At 47.1% G+C, this 18100-nt stretch overlaps 1 long non-coding RNA gene across 1 annotated transcript in view; it reads right to left on the bottom strand.

Moving 5' to 3' along the window:
• Nucleotides 1-18100, bottom strand: part of LOC137542451 (uncharacterized) — a 231522-nt gene that overhangs the window by 165114 nt on the left and 48308 nt on the right. The window contains exon 2 of the long non-coding RNA XR_011025433.1: nucleotides 6519-6648. This is a non-coding gene — a long non-coding RNA (uncharacterized lncRNA). The remainder of the gene's footprint in view (nucleotides 1-6518; nucleotides 6649-18100) is intronic.

The following is an 18100-nucleotide window of genomic DNA, read 5'->3' as shown; positions in this document are numbered from 1 at the left end:
TGGGGTAATTTTGGTCGGCCAGCCACTCCTGGGAAGGTTCATCACTGTTCCATGTTTTTGCCATTTGTGGATAATGGCTCTCACTGTGGTTTGCTGGAGTCCCAAAGCTTTAGAAATGGCTTTATAACCTTTACCAGACTGATAGATCTCAATTACAGTACTTTTGTTCTCATTTGCTCCTGAATTTCTTTGGATCTTGGCATGATGTCTAGCTTTTGAGGTGCTTTTGATCTACTACTCTGTGTCAGATAGCTCCTATTTAAGTGATTTCTTGATTGAAACAGGTTTGGCAGTAATCAGGCCTGGGGGTGACTACAGAAATTGAACTCAGGTGTGATAAACCACAGTTAAGTTATTTTTTTAACAAGGGGGGCAATCACTTTTTCACACAGGGCCATGTAGGTTTTGAGTTTTTTTTTCCTCACTAAATAATAAAAACCATCATTTAAAACTGCATTTTGTGTTCAATTATGTTATCTTTGACTAATAGTTAACGGTTTTTGATGAGCAGAAACATTTAAGTGTGACAAACATGCAAAAGAATAAGAAATCAGGAAGGGGGCAAATAGTTTTTCACACCACTGTGTATATGTATATATGCATATATATGCATATATATGCGTATATATATATATATATATATATATATATATATATATATATATATATATATATATATATATATATATATATATATATATATATATATATACACACACATATACAGTGGAGGAAATAATTATTTGACCCCTCACTGATTTTGTAAGTTTGTCCAATGACAAAGAAATGAAAAGTCTCAGAACAGTATCATTTCAATGGTAGGTTTATTTTAACAGTGGCAGATAGCACATCAAAAGGAAAATCGAAAAAATAACCTTAAATAAAAGATAGCAACTGATTTGCATTTCATTGAGTGAAATAAGTTTTTGAACCCCTACCAACCATTAAGAGTTCTGGCTCCCACAGAGTGGTTAGACACTTCTACTCAATTAGTCACCCTCATTAAGGACACCTGTCTTAACTAGTCACCTGTATAAAAGACATCTGTCCACAGAATCAATCAATCAAGCAGACTCCAAACTCTCCAACATGGGAAAGACCAAAGAGCTGTCCAAGGATGTCAGAGACAAAATTGTAGACCTGCACAAGGCTGGAATGGGCTACAAAACCATTAGCAAGAAGCTGGGAGAGAAGGTGACAACTGTTGGTGCGATTGTTCGAAAATGGAAGGAGCACAAAATGACCATCAATCGACCTCGCTCTTGGGCTCCACGCAAGATCTCACCTCGTGGGGTGTCAATGGTTCTGAGAAAGGTGAAAAATCATCCTAGAACCAGGGCCGGCCCGCTCATGAGGCAGGGTGAAACATTTGCCTCAGGCGGCAAACTTCAAAGGGCGGCACCCGCCAGGGGGACCGGCCGCCGAGCCGGAGGGGTAGCGGGCAGGTCGGGGGTATTGGGCCTAGCGGTGGGGAGGGGGGTCAGACCCCCCCCTCCCTCGCCTGGGTCCCCCGATCTGCGCTCCCCTCCAGCCTGTAATTAGTAAGCTGCTGCCAGATCGTAAGAGGCACGGGCAGGGAGGACTCACCTTTTCCGCGTTCCAGCGAGCGCTCCACTGACGTCACTTCCTGCATCGCCGCCCACTGTATTGTAAGTGGACGGCGATGCAGGAAGTGACGTCAATGGAGCGCACGATGGAACGCGGAAAAGGTGAGTCCTCCCCGCCCGCTGCCTCTTACGATCTGGCAGCAGCTTACTAATTACAGGCTGGAGGGGAGCGCAGATCGGGGGACCCAGGCGAGGGAGGGGGGGGGTCCGACCCCCCTCCCCACCGCTAGGCCCAATACCCCCGACCTGCCCGCTACCCCTCCGGCTCGGCGGCTGGCCCCCCCCGGACAGGGGGGGGGGGGCGGCGGCAGCAGCAGCTCTGCTAAATTTGCCTCAGGCGGCAAAAAGTGACGGGCCGGCCCTGCCTAGAACTACACGGGAGGAGTTAGTGAATGACCTCAAATTAGCAGGGACCACAGTCACCAAGAAAACCATAGGAAACACATTACACCGCAATGGATTAAAATCCTGCAGGGCTCGCAAGGTCCCCCTGCTCAAGAAGGCACATGCGCAGGCCCGTCTGAAGTTTGCCAATGAACACCTGAATGATTCTGTGAGTGACTGGGAGAAGGTGCTGTGGTCTGATGAGACTAAAATAGAGCTCTTTGGCATTAACTCAACTCGCTGTGTTTGGAGGAAGAAAAATGCTGCCTATGACCCCCAAAACACCGTCCCCACCGTCAAGCATGGGGGTGGAAACATTTTGCTTTGGGGGTGTTTTTCTGCTAAGGGCACAGGACAACTAAATCGCATTAATGGGAAAATGGACGGAGCCATGTATCGTGAAATCCTGAACGACAACCTCCTTCCCTCTGCCAGGAAACTGAAAATGGGTCGTGGATGGGTGTTCCAGCACGACAATGACCCAAAACATACAGCAAAGGCAACAAAGGAGTGGCTCAAGAAGAAGCACATTAAGGTCATGGAGTGGCCTAGTCAGTCTCCGGACCTTAATCCAATAGAAAACCTATGGAGGGAGCTCAAGGTCAGAGTTGCACAGAGACAGCCTCGAAACCTTAGGGATTTAGAGATGATCTGCAAAGAGGAGTGGACCAACATTCCTCCTAAAATGTGTGCAAACTTGGTCATCAATTACAAGAAACGTTTGACCTCTGTGTTTGCAAACAAGGGTTTTTCCACTAAGTATTAAGTCTTTTATTGTTAGAGGGTTCAAAAACTTATTTCACTCAATGAAATGCAAATCAGTTGCTATCTTTTATTTAAGGTTATTTTTTCGATTTTCCTTTTGATGTGCTATCTGCCACTGTTAAAATAAACCTACCATTAAAATGATACTGTTCTGAGACTTTTCATTTCTTTGTCATTGGACAAACTTACAAAATAAGTGAGGGGTCAAATAATAATTTCCTCCACTGTATATACATATACATACACATATACATATATACATATACATACACACACACACACACACACACACACACACACACACACACACACACACACACACACACACACACACACACACACACGCATTTCCACAAGAGCAAGAGTTATTCCATTAAGAGTTAGACTTAAAGGGAACCCGAGGTGAGAGGTATATGGAGGCTGCCATATTTATTCCCTTGTAAACAATGCCAGTTGCCTGGCAGTCCTGCTGATCTTCTGGCATATGCAGTGTCTGAGTCAAGACCCTGGAACAAGCATGTGACTAACCCAGTAAGACTTGAGTCAGAGTACCTGATCTGCATATGCTTGTTCAAGGTCTGGCTAAACGTATTAGAGACCCAGGGTCAGGAGGACAGCCAGGCAACTGGAATTGTTTAAAAGGAAATAAATATGGCAGCCTCCATATCACTCTCACCTCAGGTTCCCTTTAAGTTTTGCCTTTAAAGTGAACACTGTAGCTTAAAATAAAGGTATCCTTTGGCCAGCTCAATTACTACAACCGGATTCTAACTCTACATCACATCACTTCTGGTCCAGGCATAAGAACAAGTTAAAATATGAAACAGCCATCTGTTAATGGTTATCTTATCAAGTTGATTTTTGCATTGCATTGTATAGATCAGCAACCTTGGAACTCCAGCTGTGGTGGAACTACAAGTCCCACAAGGCATTGCAATACTCTGACAGCTCTAAGCAGAACTCGGGGAGGCAGAGGCATGATGGGATTTGTAGTTTTGTCACAGCTGGAGTGCCAATGTTAGCAATCACTGGTATAGATCCAACAGTAGAACAATTTCCCTTTAAAGAAAACGTGGCAAAGGCCGCTGCTATGTTTCTGCAATGACAGGCTCCCTTGAATGTCCCCAGAATCGCGTGCACGGGCCGGTCTAATTCCTTCTGTCGGCAGGTGAACTCCTCACACATCTGTTGGAAATTTGCACTGAGCAGAAAAACGCACACACACAGCTGTGAGAAAAGGGGGAGGGGCAGGCGGTTTGCGTACTCTGAGACACGGGAGAAGGGAAGGCAGCAATTTTGGCCATGCAGCTCCACCCCCCTCCCCGCTGAACTAAGTCGTTGATTGAGTGATTGGGTCTGCTCTCTGAGTAGAGGCCTTTCCATGTTTCCCCCCCGTTTGCCTTGTAGCCTCTAATGAAATTTGCAGACACACGAATAGGAAACTAGTAGTTATTTATAGCTGCAGGAAGAATGTATTGCTTAATTGTGCTTAGTCTATTGCTAAGTATGTAATCTGTTTGCTATTAGATTTTACAACCTTTCAACAATCGAGTTTTTCTGCGTGGAAGATGTATATTCTGGAAATTTGGTCAGCTTTCTAGGAAAACGATTTTGGGGGTATTTTTTGGGGGCAGAATCTAGTAACATTTTTCTTCTCCTCGACTTGGGGAAGCTGCTTTAAACATCTCCGCCCAGATGGACTTATTGAGATATAGGTCAGGCCAGACGGCGTCCGAGTCTCATCTTCTGATAGGGAACGCTCCTGCGTATCTTAAAGTGAACCTCCGGACTAAAAATCTACTCAGCAGAACTGAAAAGGCTTGGTGTTTCTTTAACAGTTTCACAGCATCAGAACTTTGTTTTTCTTACCAAAGCATCATTTTTAGCTGCATTTTTAGCTAAGCTCCACCCATCAAAGAAAACTGCCCAGGGTTTTTTTCCATGATGCTGTGCAAAGCATGATGGGATTTCCTATGTTGCTATTCACGTTGCCTAGCAACTGGGAGGGGTGATCAGCACACAGGAAAGTTGGAACTGTGTCTCATGCTCCCTGTCACCTCCTTTCAACCAAAAAGATGGCTGCCCTCATGAAATCAAACATTTGCCTGTTCTGTTAAAACCACTTACCTATCTACATTAACATAACTAATGTAACTTAATGACAGTATGTTTGTTTAGGATGAAGTTCATCTTTAACATTGCATCTAATTAGACACCAACTGACACCCTAGTCCTACTTAGTGAAAATTGACTTGGGTTTTCCCCCCTCCTAAATGAAGTAAAGAACAGCATGGAGAGCCCACTGGGTTATAGCAACTAGGGACGGTCAACAATGATGGTCATTTTATGCTAATTTTATGTAAATGTAGGCAGCTAAGTGGGCCAGTTTATTTTAGCAATTATGCAGCGGGAGTATTGCTAGCATCATCACGGTCCATAATAAGAACAAGAGTTCTGTGTACTGGCAAGAGAAAGGTCACATTGGATTTGGTGCGGTGTCATAGCTATAGCCGCGGCAAACACAGTGGGACCCAGTGACAACTGAACACTTGTAGTTGGTGGGTGGGGCCCAAATGCCATTTGGGGATAGGTCGATCATTGGGAACTCATTGACACAGAGCCTGCCCATCCTTAGTTGCTATAACACTGTCGGCTTTCCATGCTGTTCTTTACTTCATTTAGAAGGAGAAAAAACCAAATAGTAGAATTCGGCAGTATACCCAAAAAATATTGTAAGGAGGCAGAGTGATCCCCCAAACATAATAAGAGTGACAAATTCCACTCTTTCTCAGTCCATCCTTTCTAAACACTGGCATGGATCTGACCCTCCCTCCAGGCCTGGAGTAACATCACTTGTGCTGTAGACAGAAAACTGGTTTCAAAGAAATGAACAGCGCTACTTAAAAACAGATGAGTGCTTACCTGCAAAAGAGTGCAAGCCCCACTTATGGGATAAAATACACACTGAGCATACACATGACCTGTCTACCACTTGGAGGATGTTAGTTTCCTATAACAGCTTGCATGCAACTTGTTAAGTACTCGTCCCTCCCACTGTCGAAGAAGTCTTTCCTCCATGGGAGGGGACCTAACAGTAACTAAATCCTAACCTTTGCATATGCATAGCCTGGGCGCGCTACCAAGTGAAATTGAAAATTGAGCAAAAAAAGTGGGATCAGCGCATCACCAGGCCGCCTCTGAATGGCCTCTGCTCGGGTCCCTCCTCTCCCGAGACAAGTACTTAACAAGTTGCATGCAAGCTGTTATAGGAAACTAACATCCTCCAAGTGGTAGACAGGTCATGTGTATGCTCAGTGTGTATTTTATCCCATAAGTGGGGCTTGCACTGTTTTGCAGGTAAGCACTCATCTATTTTTAAGTAGCGCTGTTCATTTCTTTGCTATGTTTAAATTTATTTCTGGTCAGCTGCTCCCACTTAACAGTTTTGCCTTTGGTGTATATGTAGATCCTCTGTTTGGGTTCAAGGTGCGTTTGTAGTTTCTGGGGGGGCTCAGCGCATCTCTGAGCAGAGGTCATTCAGAGGCGGCCTGGTGATGCGCTGATCCCACTTTTTTTTTCTGAGAAAACTGGTTTCATCAGATAAGTTGGGTGCAAGGTGATCCTCATCTCCCTTCTGGACAGAAACATCTGTAATGGATCATACCTGCCTTGTGGATAGGGGGCAGTGTGGAGTCGATTTGGTATATGAAGTGTTTTTTTGTTTTTTTAACAAGACACCTTCTAAGTGGTACATATACTCACAGTGGTGACCTTGCAGATTGTTTCCAGCCAGGTGTATGTTCTCCCCGGACCCCATGCTTGCCTGGGTTTCCTCCAGACTATATGGTTTCCTCCCACATCAAAAAGAGAGAAGGATGCATCACTCCAGGGTCTGTAATAGCAAAATGCTGTATTAGAGTTGCGCTGTAACACGATTCAGGCGACGCCCTTTTTCTGGTTCCGTCCCACATCACAAAACCACACCGGCCGGTTAAACGGCTTCCACCCAAAATGGCCCAAGACTACCAGTGCACACACTTATCGATTGCCCCACACACCTCGCAGTGATCGAATCTTCAGCAAGGCCACACCCCAACCCTGGACTCCTGATTGTAAATCCGATTGATCTCTATCCAGAATAGATTGAACCATTGATCACTTTGGGCAGAAAGATCTTGCTTGAAAGAGGGCGGGTCAGAAGCATGGTGGTAGATTAATGGCCAATCAACGGACCCCTCCAGGTCTCCACCCCCTCTGAAATAGCGCTCCCCAGGGGCTTTGTAGAAAGTTGGCAGCAGAGTGCACTTACCTGTCCGCTGACGCAGTCCTCCCTGAGTCCAGTCTGCTGACACTGTCCTACTGTGTCCTGTCCGCTGACGCAGTCCTCCGAGTCCTGTCCGCTGACGCAGTCCTCCCCGAGTCCTGTCCGCTGATGCAGTCCTACTGTGTCCTGTCCGCTGAAGCAGTCCTCCTGTCAGCCCTCCCTGTGTCCTGTCTGCTGACGTAGTCCTCACTGTGTCCTGTCCGCTGACGCAGTCCTCCCGTCAGTCCTCGTTGCGTCCTGTCCGCTGACGCAGTCCTCCCTGCGTCCTGTCCGCTGGCGCAGTCCTCCCTGCGTCCTGTCCGCTGGCGCAGTCCTCCCTGCGTCCTGTCCGCTGGCGCAGTCCTCCCTGCGTCCTGTCCGCTGGCGCAGTCCTCCCTGCGTCCTGTCCGCTGGCGCAGTCCTCCCTGCGTCCTGTCCGCTGACGCAGTCCTCCCTGCGTCCTGTCCGCTGGCGCAGTCCTCCCTGCGTCCTGTCCGCTGGCGCAGTCCTCCCTGCGTCCTGTCCGCTGGCGCAGTCCTCCCTGCGTCCTGTCCGCTGGCGCAGTCCTCCCTGCGTCCTGTCCGCTGACGCAGTCCTCCCTGCGTCCTGTCCGCTGGCGCAGTCCTCCCTGCGTCCTGTCCGCTGGCGCAGTCCCCCCTGCGTCCTGTCCGCTGGCGCAGTCCCCCCTGCGTCCTGTCCGCTGGCGCAGTCCCCCCTGCGTCCTGTCCGCTGGCGCAGTCCCCCCTGCGTCCTGTCCGCTGGCGCAGTCCCCCCTGCGTCCTGTCCGCTGGCGCAGTCCCCCCTGCGTCCTGTCCGCTGGCGCAGTCCCCCCTGCGTCCTGTCCGCTGGCGCAGTCCTCCCCGCGTCCTGTCCGCTGGCGCAGTCCTCCCCGCGTCCTGTCCGCTGGCGCAGTCCTCCCCGCGTCCTGTCCGCTGGCGCAGTCCTCCCCGAGTCCTGTCCGCTGGCGCAGTCCTCCCCGAGTCCTGTCCGCTGACGCAGTCCTCCCCGAGTCCTGTCCGCTGACGCAGTCCTCCTGTGTCCTGTCCGCTGATGCAGTCCTACTGTGTCCTGTCCGCTGAAGCAGTCCTCCTGTCAGCCCTCCCTGTGTCCTGTCTGCTGACGTAGTCCTCACTGTGTCCTGTCCGCTGACGCAGTCCTCCCGTCAGTCCTCGTTGCGTCCTGTCCGCTGGCGCAGTCCCCCCTGCGTCCTGTCCGCTGGCGCAGTCCTCCCTGCGTCCTGTCCGCTGGCGCAGTCCTCCCTGCGTCCTGTCCGCTGGCGCAGTCCTCCCTGCGTCCTGTCCGCTGGCGCAGTCCTCCCCGAGTCCTGTCCGCTGGCGCAGTCCTCCCCGAGTCCTGTCCACTGGCGCAGTCCTCCTCGAGTCCTGTCCGCTGACGCAGTTCTCCTGTGTCCTGTCCGCTGATGCAGTCCTACTGTGTCCTGTCCGCTGAAGCAGTCCTCCTGTCAGCCCTCCCTGTGTCCTGTCTGCTGACATAGTCCTCACTGTGTCCTGTCCGCTGACGCAGTCCTCCCGTCAGTCCTCGTTGCATCCTGTCCGCTGGCGCAGTCCTCCCTGCGTCCTGTCCGCTGGCGCAGTCCTCCCTGCGTCCTGTCCGCTGGCGCAGTCCTCCCTGCGTCCTGTCCGCTGGCGCAGTCCTCCCTGCGTCCTGTCCGCTGACGCAGTCCTCCCTATGTCCTGCCCGCTGACGCAGTCGTCCCTGCGTCCTGCCTGCGGACGCAGTCCTCCTGTGCCCTGTCTGCATCCCTGCTGGGGTGCCTGTTCCCACTGACCCATGATGTGCGTAATGTAAATACGTACATGCTGCCGGGTCAAGCGGAAGAAGAGGCGGCTAGCGGAGATAGAGACAGGACACCGGGAGGGGCGCACCAGAGAACAGGTGATGCGCTCCACTGCCAACACTCTGCAGGGGGCCCGGGAGACCTGGGGGGGGGGGGGGGGATTGTCAGTCAGCCCTGCGGCAGTTCCATAGATTTGTAATGGGTTTCAATATTCATTAAAAATCAGTCTGTGGTGTGTGGCAGTAATAGATCCCTCTCTGATCAGACAGTAATGAGTGTACGGTCACCTTAAGGTAGGGCACACCTCCCAACTTTGAGATAAGTAAGAGGGACACTTTAAGACACACCCCCACCACACCCCTAACCACGCCCCACCACACCCCTAGTCACTGATACCAGAAAGAATTCAGAGGCAAAAGACGCAGCTTTATAATTCAGACCACACTGGTCCTCTGTCATTCGTTCCCCTTCGTAAAAATAAGAAATATATCAGTTTAAGAAGTGATAGAAATAACATTTATAGTATATCAAACACCTTTTCATTAGAAGAATACATTATATCTACTTAGATCTGTACATGAGTCCTGAAAAAGGGACAAATGAGGACGAAAGAGAGACAGAGGCACGGGGTTCCCAAAGAGGGACTGTCCCTATGAAAAAGGGACAGCTGGGAGCTATGGTAGGGATATTAAAGAGGAACTGTAGTTAAAATAACAAAGAATAAAAATGACTTATGTTTTACAATATTTATTTATAGATTATTTTGTCTGTTTGCCCGTTGTAAATTCTTTCCGTAATTTACATTCAGAAATGCATCACTGGTGGTGACATCTTTAGTCCTGTCAGGTGATCTGTACAGAATGTACGTTACGGAGGCGCTTGTGACCCATGAATGCACATTAGCAGACGCCTTTGCTGGCACTCGACTCCATCACCATTGGGCAATTATCCAGGGCCCCACTGTTAAGGAGCCTTCTCTGTTCAGAGGAAGACACTGCTTGCTTGGCAGTTGGGAAAAAAAAAAAAAAACGACATTTCCCACAATGCAACGAGATGCACAGACATCAACCTGTCAGGACCATGGTCATGACATCACACTGTGGGAGGGGTTTCACCACAATATTAGCCATACAGACCCCCCTGATGATCTATGTGAGAAAAGGAGAAGATTTCTCATGGGAAAGGAAGTATCCGCTGCTAATTGGGAGGAAGTTCAAACCTGGGTTAGAGTTCCCCTTTATAAATCCATATCCTTCTCAGTTTAGGTTCCCTTTAAGCAAGGAATATCAGATTGCGAGTTTCTTTGAGGGAGTGACATGAATTGTTCGGTGAATTCAGTAAAGCACAATGTCAGTGATGTAGAAATGCAGAATAATGTATATAGGACGGTGTGTGCTTTATTTTTAGGTTTGAGTGTTCCTTTACATTCCGTTGCTGCACAGAAGCCGAGGTCAGCTGATGGAGAGCGGGAACGTTCGTGAACGAGAAAGGAACAGCATTGGTACCAGGACACGACTACACTGGCACGTCCTCTGACTTGTCAGTACCATGGACAGTGGACAGGATATAAACACTGCTCGGGCCTCACTGACACTGCACTGCTTCCAGCCAGTGGGAAAGCCTTTAAAGGACAACTGAAGTGAGAGATACGTGGAGGCTGCCATATTGATTTCCTTTTATACAATACCAGTTGCCTGGCAGCCCTGTTGGTATATTTGGCTGCAGTAGTGTCTGAATAACACCAGAAACAAGCATGAAGCTAATCTTGATCTGCTGCATGCTTGTTCAGGGTTTATGGCTAAAAGTATTAGAGGTAGAGAATTAGCAAGATAGCCAGGCAACTGATATTGCTTAAAGGGGAACTGAAGGAAGAGGTATACGGAGGCTGCCATATTTATTTCCTTTTAATCAATACCAGTTGCCTGGCAGCCCTGCTGGTCTATCTGACTGCAGTAGTATCTGAATAACACCAGAAACAAGCATGCAGCTAGTCTAGTCAGATCTGACTTTAAAGTCTGAAACACCTGATCTGCTGCATGCTTGTTCAGGGGCTATGGCTAATAGTATTAGAGGCAGAGGATCGGCAGGGCTGCCAGGCAACTGGTATTGCTTAAAAGGAAATAAACATGGCAGCCTCCATATACCTCTCTCTTCAGTTCCCCTTTAAAGGACACCTGAAGTGAGAGGGATATGGCGGCTGACATATTTCCTTTTAAACAATGCACATTGCCTGGCTGTCCTGCTGATTATCTGCCTCTAATACTTTTAGCCATAGCCCCTGAACAAGCATGCTGCAGATCAGGTGCTCTGACTGAAGTGTGACTGGATTAGCTGCATGCATGTTTCAGGTGTGTAATTCAGACACTACTGCAGCCAGAGAGATCAGCAGGATTTATTGTTTAAAGAAAATAAATATGACAGCCTCCCTATTCCTCTCACTTCATGTGTACTTAATCTACTCATCAAAATGTAAAGTATATATATATATATCTGCAGAACGGGCACCGAGGTACAGATCAGCAAATATAGCAAAACCGTGAAAAATGCAGGGATGAGCAGAAACTACGCCAGTGTGAATTTACGAATCGCAGTTCGCATCTACGCATCGTAGTTCATAGGTGAAGTTTCAAAACTACGCTTAGGAATTTACACGTAGCGAAGTACCGCTACGCGTAGCTTACGGCCACTATGCATAGTTAACATGCGTATTGTGTAGTGAACTACAAATGCGTTACTCGCGTCTAATTTTCTGCATGCGATTGCATGCTTACAAATTTATGCATTGGAAAGGGGGAATGTACGCATAGAAGAGTGCCCGGTATAAGCATTTAAAGGAATTAATGCGCAAACATTTTCTGCATACGGGGATAAGCATCCGCATACACTACACTTCGCACTACGCGTAATTGCGTATTTTAAAGCGTAGTCTACGTAATGCATACAAAGCGAATATTCGATTTCGAAGCCATAGTTTGGCGAAGCGTAATTGCGTAAAACTACGCGTAGTTCCAGCGTAGCGAAGTTGGCTGACTACGACCATCCCTGGAAAAATGCCTTGATATTTTTGCTTGATAACTTCTCAATTTTTTATCAACAGTAACTACACCTTCCAAATCCACCCAGTGGTGTAGTGATAGGGGATGCTGAGGCTGCGACTGCATCAGGGCCCCAGGACCAGAAGAGTGCACTAGGAGAGCCCTCCAGCCATCTCATTAGCTTTGTATTGGTGCTTTGCTGTAATGAGCACCTCTATATGGCATTGCATAGTGCTAATCTTTAAAGAGAACCTGTAACCAAAAAAAGTTCCCCTGTGGGGTACTCACCTCGGGAGGGGGAAGCCGCATTGGGACCCTGAGGCTTCCCCCTCCCGAGGTGAGTACCCCACAGGGGAACTTTTTTTGGTTACAGGTTCTCTTTAAAGAACAATGCCACTCTGGCTGGCAGAAAAAGCAGAGTCTAATAATCAGCTCCGTGATATTGTGCAGGTGTGAGCTGCCCTGCACAGAGCAGCCACGCTCTGTTTACAAGTCATTGGGGGCGGGGCCCAGCGCTGGACAGGTGTGGAGGAGGGGCATGGAGACAGGAAGCTTCTGGATCATCCTTGGGCATTGTTCACACTAGGGACGCTTTTTTTTCACAGCGCATTGCCCTGTGTGTTCTGCAAGATATTGATTTTCCCATGTAATTAAAGGTGCCTGGTTCACATCTATGCGCTGCGCTGAGCTGTGTTAGAAAAACGTAGTGTTGCTGCATTTCTGTGCGTTGAGCTGCAAAGCGCACATCAATGCCAGCGAATGGGTGCACATAGAAGCGCATGCAAGTGAATGCGTTTTTTACTCCTAATTGGAATAAGAAATACATTTACATATGAAAACAAAGCTTTATTGACAACTGCTACTGCTACAATAAGCAAAACATGCTTAACCACTTTAGCTTTCTGTGCGTAGCTGCTACGTCCAAAAATGCATGCTGGACAGAGGAGCTACGTCTATAGGAAAAAAGAAAAAAAAAAAAGCACGAAAAAAAAACCGGAGCCGCGGGCGGGGCCGCAATTGGCGGGTGCGCAGGGTCACCCGTTAACCCGGAGATCAATGTCCCCGTTAGAATGATCGCTGGCTTCTATGTAGAAGTCCCTTGATTGTTCTGTTACACATCCCTCTTCACTTCCTGTAAGCATACATTGTATGCTTACAGGAAGTCAAAACAAAAAATGACTGAGGCCATCTTGTGGCCAAATAGTAAAACTACATCTACATACATTTTTTTAAATGAACACACACACACACACACACACACACACACTTAAAATTAACTATTTACCTCCCACACACCTAAAAATACTCAAATAAAATGTTTGATTAAAGAAAAAAATATAATAAAAAAACAAAAAGTTACCTAAGGGTCTGAACTTTTTTTAATATGCATGTCAAGAGGGTATATTACTATTATTCTTTAAATTATAAGCTTGTAAATAGTGATGGATGCAAAACTGAGAAAATGCACCTTTATTTCCAAATAAAATATTGGCACCATACATTGTGACAGGGACAGAATTTAAATAGTGTAATAACCGTGACAAATAGGCAAATAAAATGTGGGTTTTAATTATGATAGCATGTATTCAGTCTTTAGTCGTTTTTCACCTTATGCATCCGAGCAATTTTCACCTCCCATTCATTCGCCAATAATTATAACTACTTATCACAATGAATTGATCTATATCTTGTTTTTTTTCCGCCACCAATTAGGCTTTCTTTGAGAGGTACATTTCGCTAAGAATTATTTTTTTCTAAATGCATTTTAACAGGAATATGAAGAAAAAATGAGAAAACAAAATCATTATTTCTCAGTTTTCGGCCATTATAGCTTTAAAATAATACATGCTACCATAGTTAAAAGCCATGTATTTTATTTTCCCATTTGTCCCGTTTATTACACCATTTAATTTATGTCCCTATCATAATGTATGGCGCCAATATTTTATTTGGAAATAAAAAGGTGCATTTTTTCAGTTTTGGTAAATACAATTGAACAGAGGCGCCAAAGTAGGATAAAAGCATCTAAAAAGTATGGGTGGACTCACCTCCCTCGAGGTAAACAGACACAACGACTCGAAATTAGACAAGTCAAAGGTACATTTAATGAAAAAGACTCCAAGTTGTAATGCGTTTCGCAGGCAACACTCCTGTTTCATCAGGCAAATAGTGGAGCAAGATACACCAACAAGGGTCTGTAGCGTGGCCGAGCACCTCTGACATTTCCGTTGTTAAGATCCTAAGGTTTCTACACCATATTGGGCTGTTGGTTTTGTCTTTTTTTTCAGTTTTGCGTCCATCACTATTATATACTAATAGTTTAAAAAATATTAGTAATATATCCTCTTCACATGCATATGAAAAAAGTTCAGAGCCTTAGGTAACTATTTGTTTTTTTTATTGTCTTTTTTGTCATTAAAAATTGTATTTTGGTAATATTTGGTGTGGGCGGTAAACAGTTAATTTTAAAATGCAATAATGTGTTTATTTACTAAACAAAATGTAGGTGGATGTAGTTTTACTATTTGGCCACAAGATGGCCACAGTGAATTTTTTTTTTGTCCTGGAAGCGAACACTCTAACTTCCAGGAAGTATAGGGAGGTCGGGCAACTTTTTTTCTCAGAAAGACTGGGGCTTCTGATGAGAAGCATCAATCTTTCTGCCGAGGACTTAGATCAATTAATGGGAACTATGTTTCCATTCATTGATCTCCGGGCTAATGGGGGCGGCACGGGAGCGCACAGCAGCGCTACAGCAGGTCCTGAGCATGTCCAGTCGGTAAAATGGTCAAAGTAAACCTTAGATGGTGGCAAAGCAAAACATGATACATACCCGGGGCTTCCTCCAGCTCCCCCCCCCCCCCGGCCTGGTCACCTGGTCAGTCCTTCGCCGCCATCCTCCGCACCTTCCGTTATGGCTCCCAGTAACTTCAGGAGTTGGGGCTTACTGCGCATGCACGGCCCGGGTGCATCATACTCCTGTCGCCAGGTGAGTTTTGTGCCTGCGACGATTGGCCAAAGTTGCCAGGAGGCGGCAGAGGACAGCAAGGGAGCGATCAGGCTGAAGGGACCTGGAGGTATGTATACATTTTTGCTTTGCCGCCATCTCAGATTTACTTTAGTGCAAAACAAAGGAAAAGGCAGAGTTCCTCTTTAAGTGTGTCCTGAGAGCACGGTGCTGGAAAGAGAATAGAGCCGAGATTGACGGGAGAACTGAATCATCCCTGCATGATTCATCACCGTGTTGTGTAACCTCATCCCACAAAGCCGCAATAAAAGCAAATCTACATTTCTGTGAACAAAGAAAAAAATTCCCTCCAGGACGTGTATATTTATTGCAATAATTTTAGAAAATAGATCAGAAATGTTATACTTTCTAGCAGAGAGAGAGAGAGAGACAAGGGTTGTGTGAGGTAAGTGAGCTGACTGCACACCTGAACTGAAAGTGTCAGCTGACTTTGTCCACAGAAGTTTCCGGTGTCGCGTTCAAACACTATACTGTTGTCATGGTTGCAAAAAAGTATATTCATAAAGGAGTGCTTAACATTGAACTGGAGGTAAGACTTCATGCTATGTTGGCCGACCTCTTCAGCAGCGCTGTGTACACACCAGAAAGGGGCTCTGTGGAACCCCAGAAGATTCCAGAACTTAACTGCACTACCAGGTGCCATGTATGCCTTAATCTGCCTCTGTGTACCCTGCCTCTGGACACGCCTCTCCCAGCCTTGACCGCTGTTCTTCCATTCCCTTCATAGCCTGGCCATTAGGGCTGCTCAAATCCGGATCCGGGAGACATCCGGATAGTCCTATCCGGATATCTCCCAGTTACCTGTGCGGGGTGGTCAATCTTAACTGTCTGACGTCTTCTTCAGGCCGTCCCTCGGCGCCTCCCACCATGCGGTCCAAGCGGCGGTCATGTGATTAAACACTTCCACTTTCCAGGTTGAAGGAGGAAGGGTTTGTAATCACGTGACACGTGTGGAACGTATCGTGGGAGGCGCCAAGGGACGGACGAAGAAGACGTCAGACAGGTAAGATTGGCCCCCCTGCCCCCCCCCCCCCCCCCCCCCCCCCCCGCACAGGTAGCTGGGAGATATCCGGATAGAAACTATCCGGATTTGAGCAGCCCTACTGGCCATGGCATCTTTGGGAAGGTGAGACCAGGGCCGTTACTTGGGGAGGGAGTTGAGTTTTACCTTCCAGAGGTGGATATACACTCTACATAATGTTACGATTGCAAAACGCAAGTTTAAAACAGGTTTGCAATTGTGTTTTTTGGTGTGAAATAGCCCTCAAGTGGATTTTTCAACCTGCAATGCCCATCTCAAATGTGGGCCCTTTCCCACCAAAGACACAAAACGCAATAGCAAAACTAAAACGCGTTCTGCGATCCTCACTATGTTGGCCTCAAATCGAAACGCAGGAAAAATGCAGCAGAACTACGATTGCCTTTATAGAAGATCGAAAATGCATTTAGTGTGACCGCATTCCCACGGTTCCCATTGTAAATCTACTCTACTTGCTTTTGGAAAACTGCAAGCCTTTTGAAAATCAAAATAAAACGCAGCCGTCATGAAAGGGCCTTGCATGTTCGCAAACTCATTTGGCACATTGACCCATCAGCACCAGTTTCCTCAGCTCAGTTCTGCAGTGGTCGGTACAAGACTGCTAGAATCTCACCTAATACCCAGTGGCTCACTATGGCATGGTGGTAAATTTATATACAGTATATAGCACAGGTGTGGAACTCCAGGCCTGGAGGGCCAGATCCATACCAGTGTTTAGGAAGGACTGAGAAAGAGTGGAATGTGTTCTACCTGATGGACCACACCTATCCTGTCCCATCAATTCATTTGAGCTGTGTCAAAAATGTGAGGACCTCGGCCCTGGAAGGACCGATATGACATCCCTGGTATATAGCAAATGTGGAATGCTGAAACAATGATGACAGGTTTGCTGTGATTCTAAAGATGGACACTACAGAGCCTACTATTAACACCCAAGTTATTAGCAAGTTTGTGGGGAGACTAGAAGCCACCTAGTTCAGAATCCATGTGGAGGGTTGTGGTTCCTCAAGGACTGTCCACCTCCCCACAGGGTGATACATGGCTGCTCACTGGACTGCTGTTATTCTCTGGGACTTACTGCACAAGCACCAAGTGGAGGATGCAGGGGCAGGGAGTCCAGCATGTTTGTTGGTCATCGTAATATGAAATGCCATCATCACGCATTGGGTCAAGCACTTTAGACTGAGGTCTTTCCAGCATGTCCGATTGACTCATTAGATCGATTTCAGGCATGCTTGTTGCGGTATCAATTTCCGCCTGACTTGATAAATGTATGAAATCCGATGGTTGATTGCGTACAACATTGGTAGATGTATGGCCACCTTAATAGTGTCAACCGACCAATCATAGCCTTCCCACGTACGTTCTCAGTCTCTAACATGCTCTCATACCTCTTCCAAACTTCCAGTCTCTGGCTACTGAACGGGCTGTTAGTGATAGCTCTATGTACGCTTATATACAGTCTTAGCCACTGAACGGCTGCTCGTGATAGCTCTATGTACGCTTATATACAGTCTTAGCCACTGAACGGCTGCTCGTGATAGCTCTATGTACGCTTATATACAGTCTTAGCCACTGAACGGCTGCTCGTGATAGCTCTATGTACGCTTATATACAGTCTTAGCCACTGAACGGCTGCTCGTGATAGCTCTATGTACGCTTATATAGTCTTAGCCACTGAACGGCTGCTCGTGATAGCTCTATGTACGCTTATATACAGTCTTAGCCACTGAACGGCTGCTCGTGATAGCTCTATGTACGCTTATATACAGTCTTAGCCACTGAACGGCTGCTCGTGATAGCTCTATGTACGCTTATATACAGTCTTAGCCACTGAACGGCTGCCCGTGATAGCTCTATGTACGCTTATATACAGTCTTAGCCACTGAACGGCTGCTCGTGATAGCTCTATGTACGCTTATATGCAGTCTTAGCCACTGAACGGGCTGCTCGTGATAGCTCTATGTACGCTTATATACAGTCTTAGCCACTGAACGGGCTGCTCGTGATAGCTCTATGTACGCTTATATACAGTCTTAGCCACTGAACAGCTGCTCGTGATAGCTCTATGTACGCTTATATACAGTCTTAGCCACTGAACGGCTGCTCGTGATAGCTCTATGTACGCTTATATACAGTCT

This window comes from Hyperolius riggenbachi, chromosome 12 (assembly GCF_040937935.1).
Source record: "Hyperolius riggenbachi isolate aHypRig1 chromosome 12, aHypRig1.pri, whole genome shotgun sequence".
In the NCBI taxonomy this organism is placed as follows: domain Eukaryota; kingdom Metazoa; phylum Chordata; class Amphibia; order Anura; family Hyperoliidae; genus Hyperolius; species Hyperolius riggenbachi.
The sequence above is the reverse complement of the archived record's forward strand: the minus strand, read 5'-3'. Positions and strand labels throughout refer to the sequence as shown.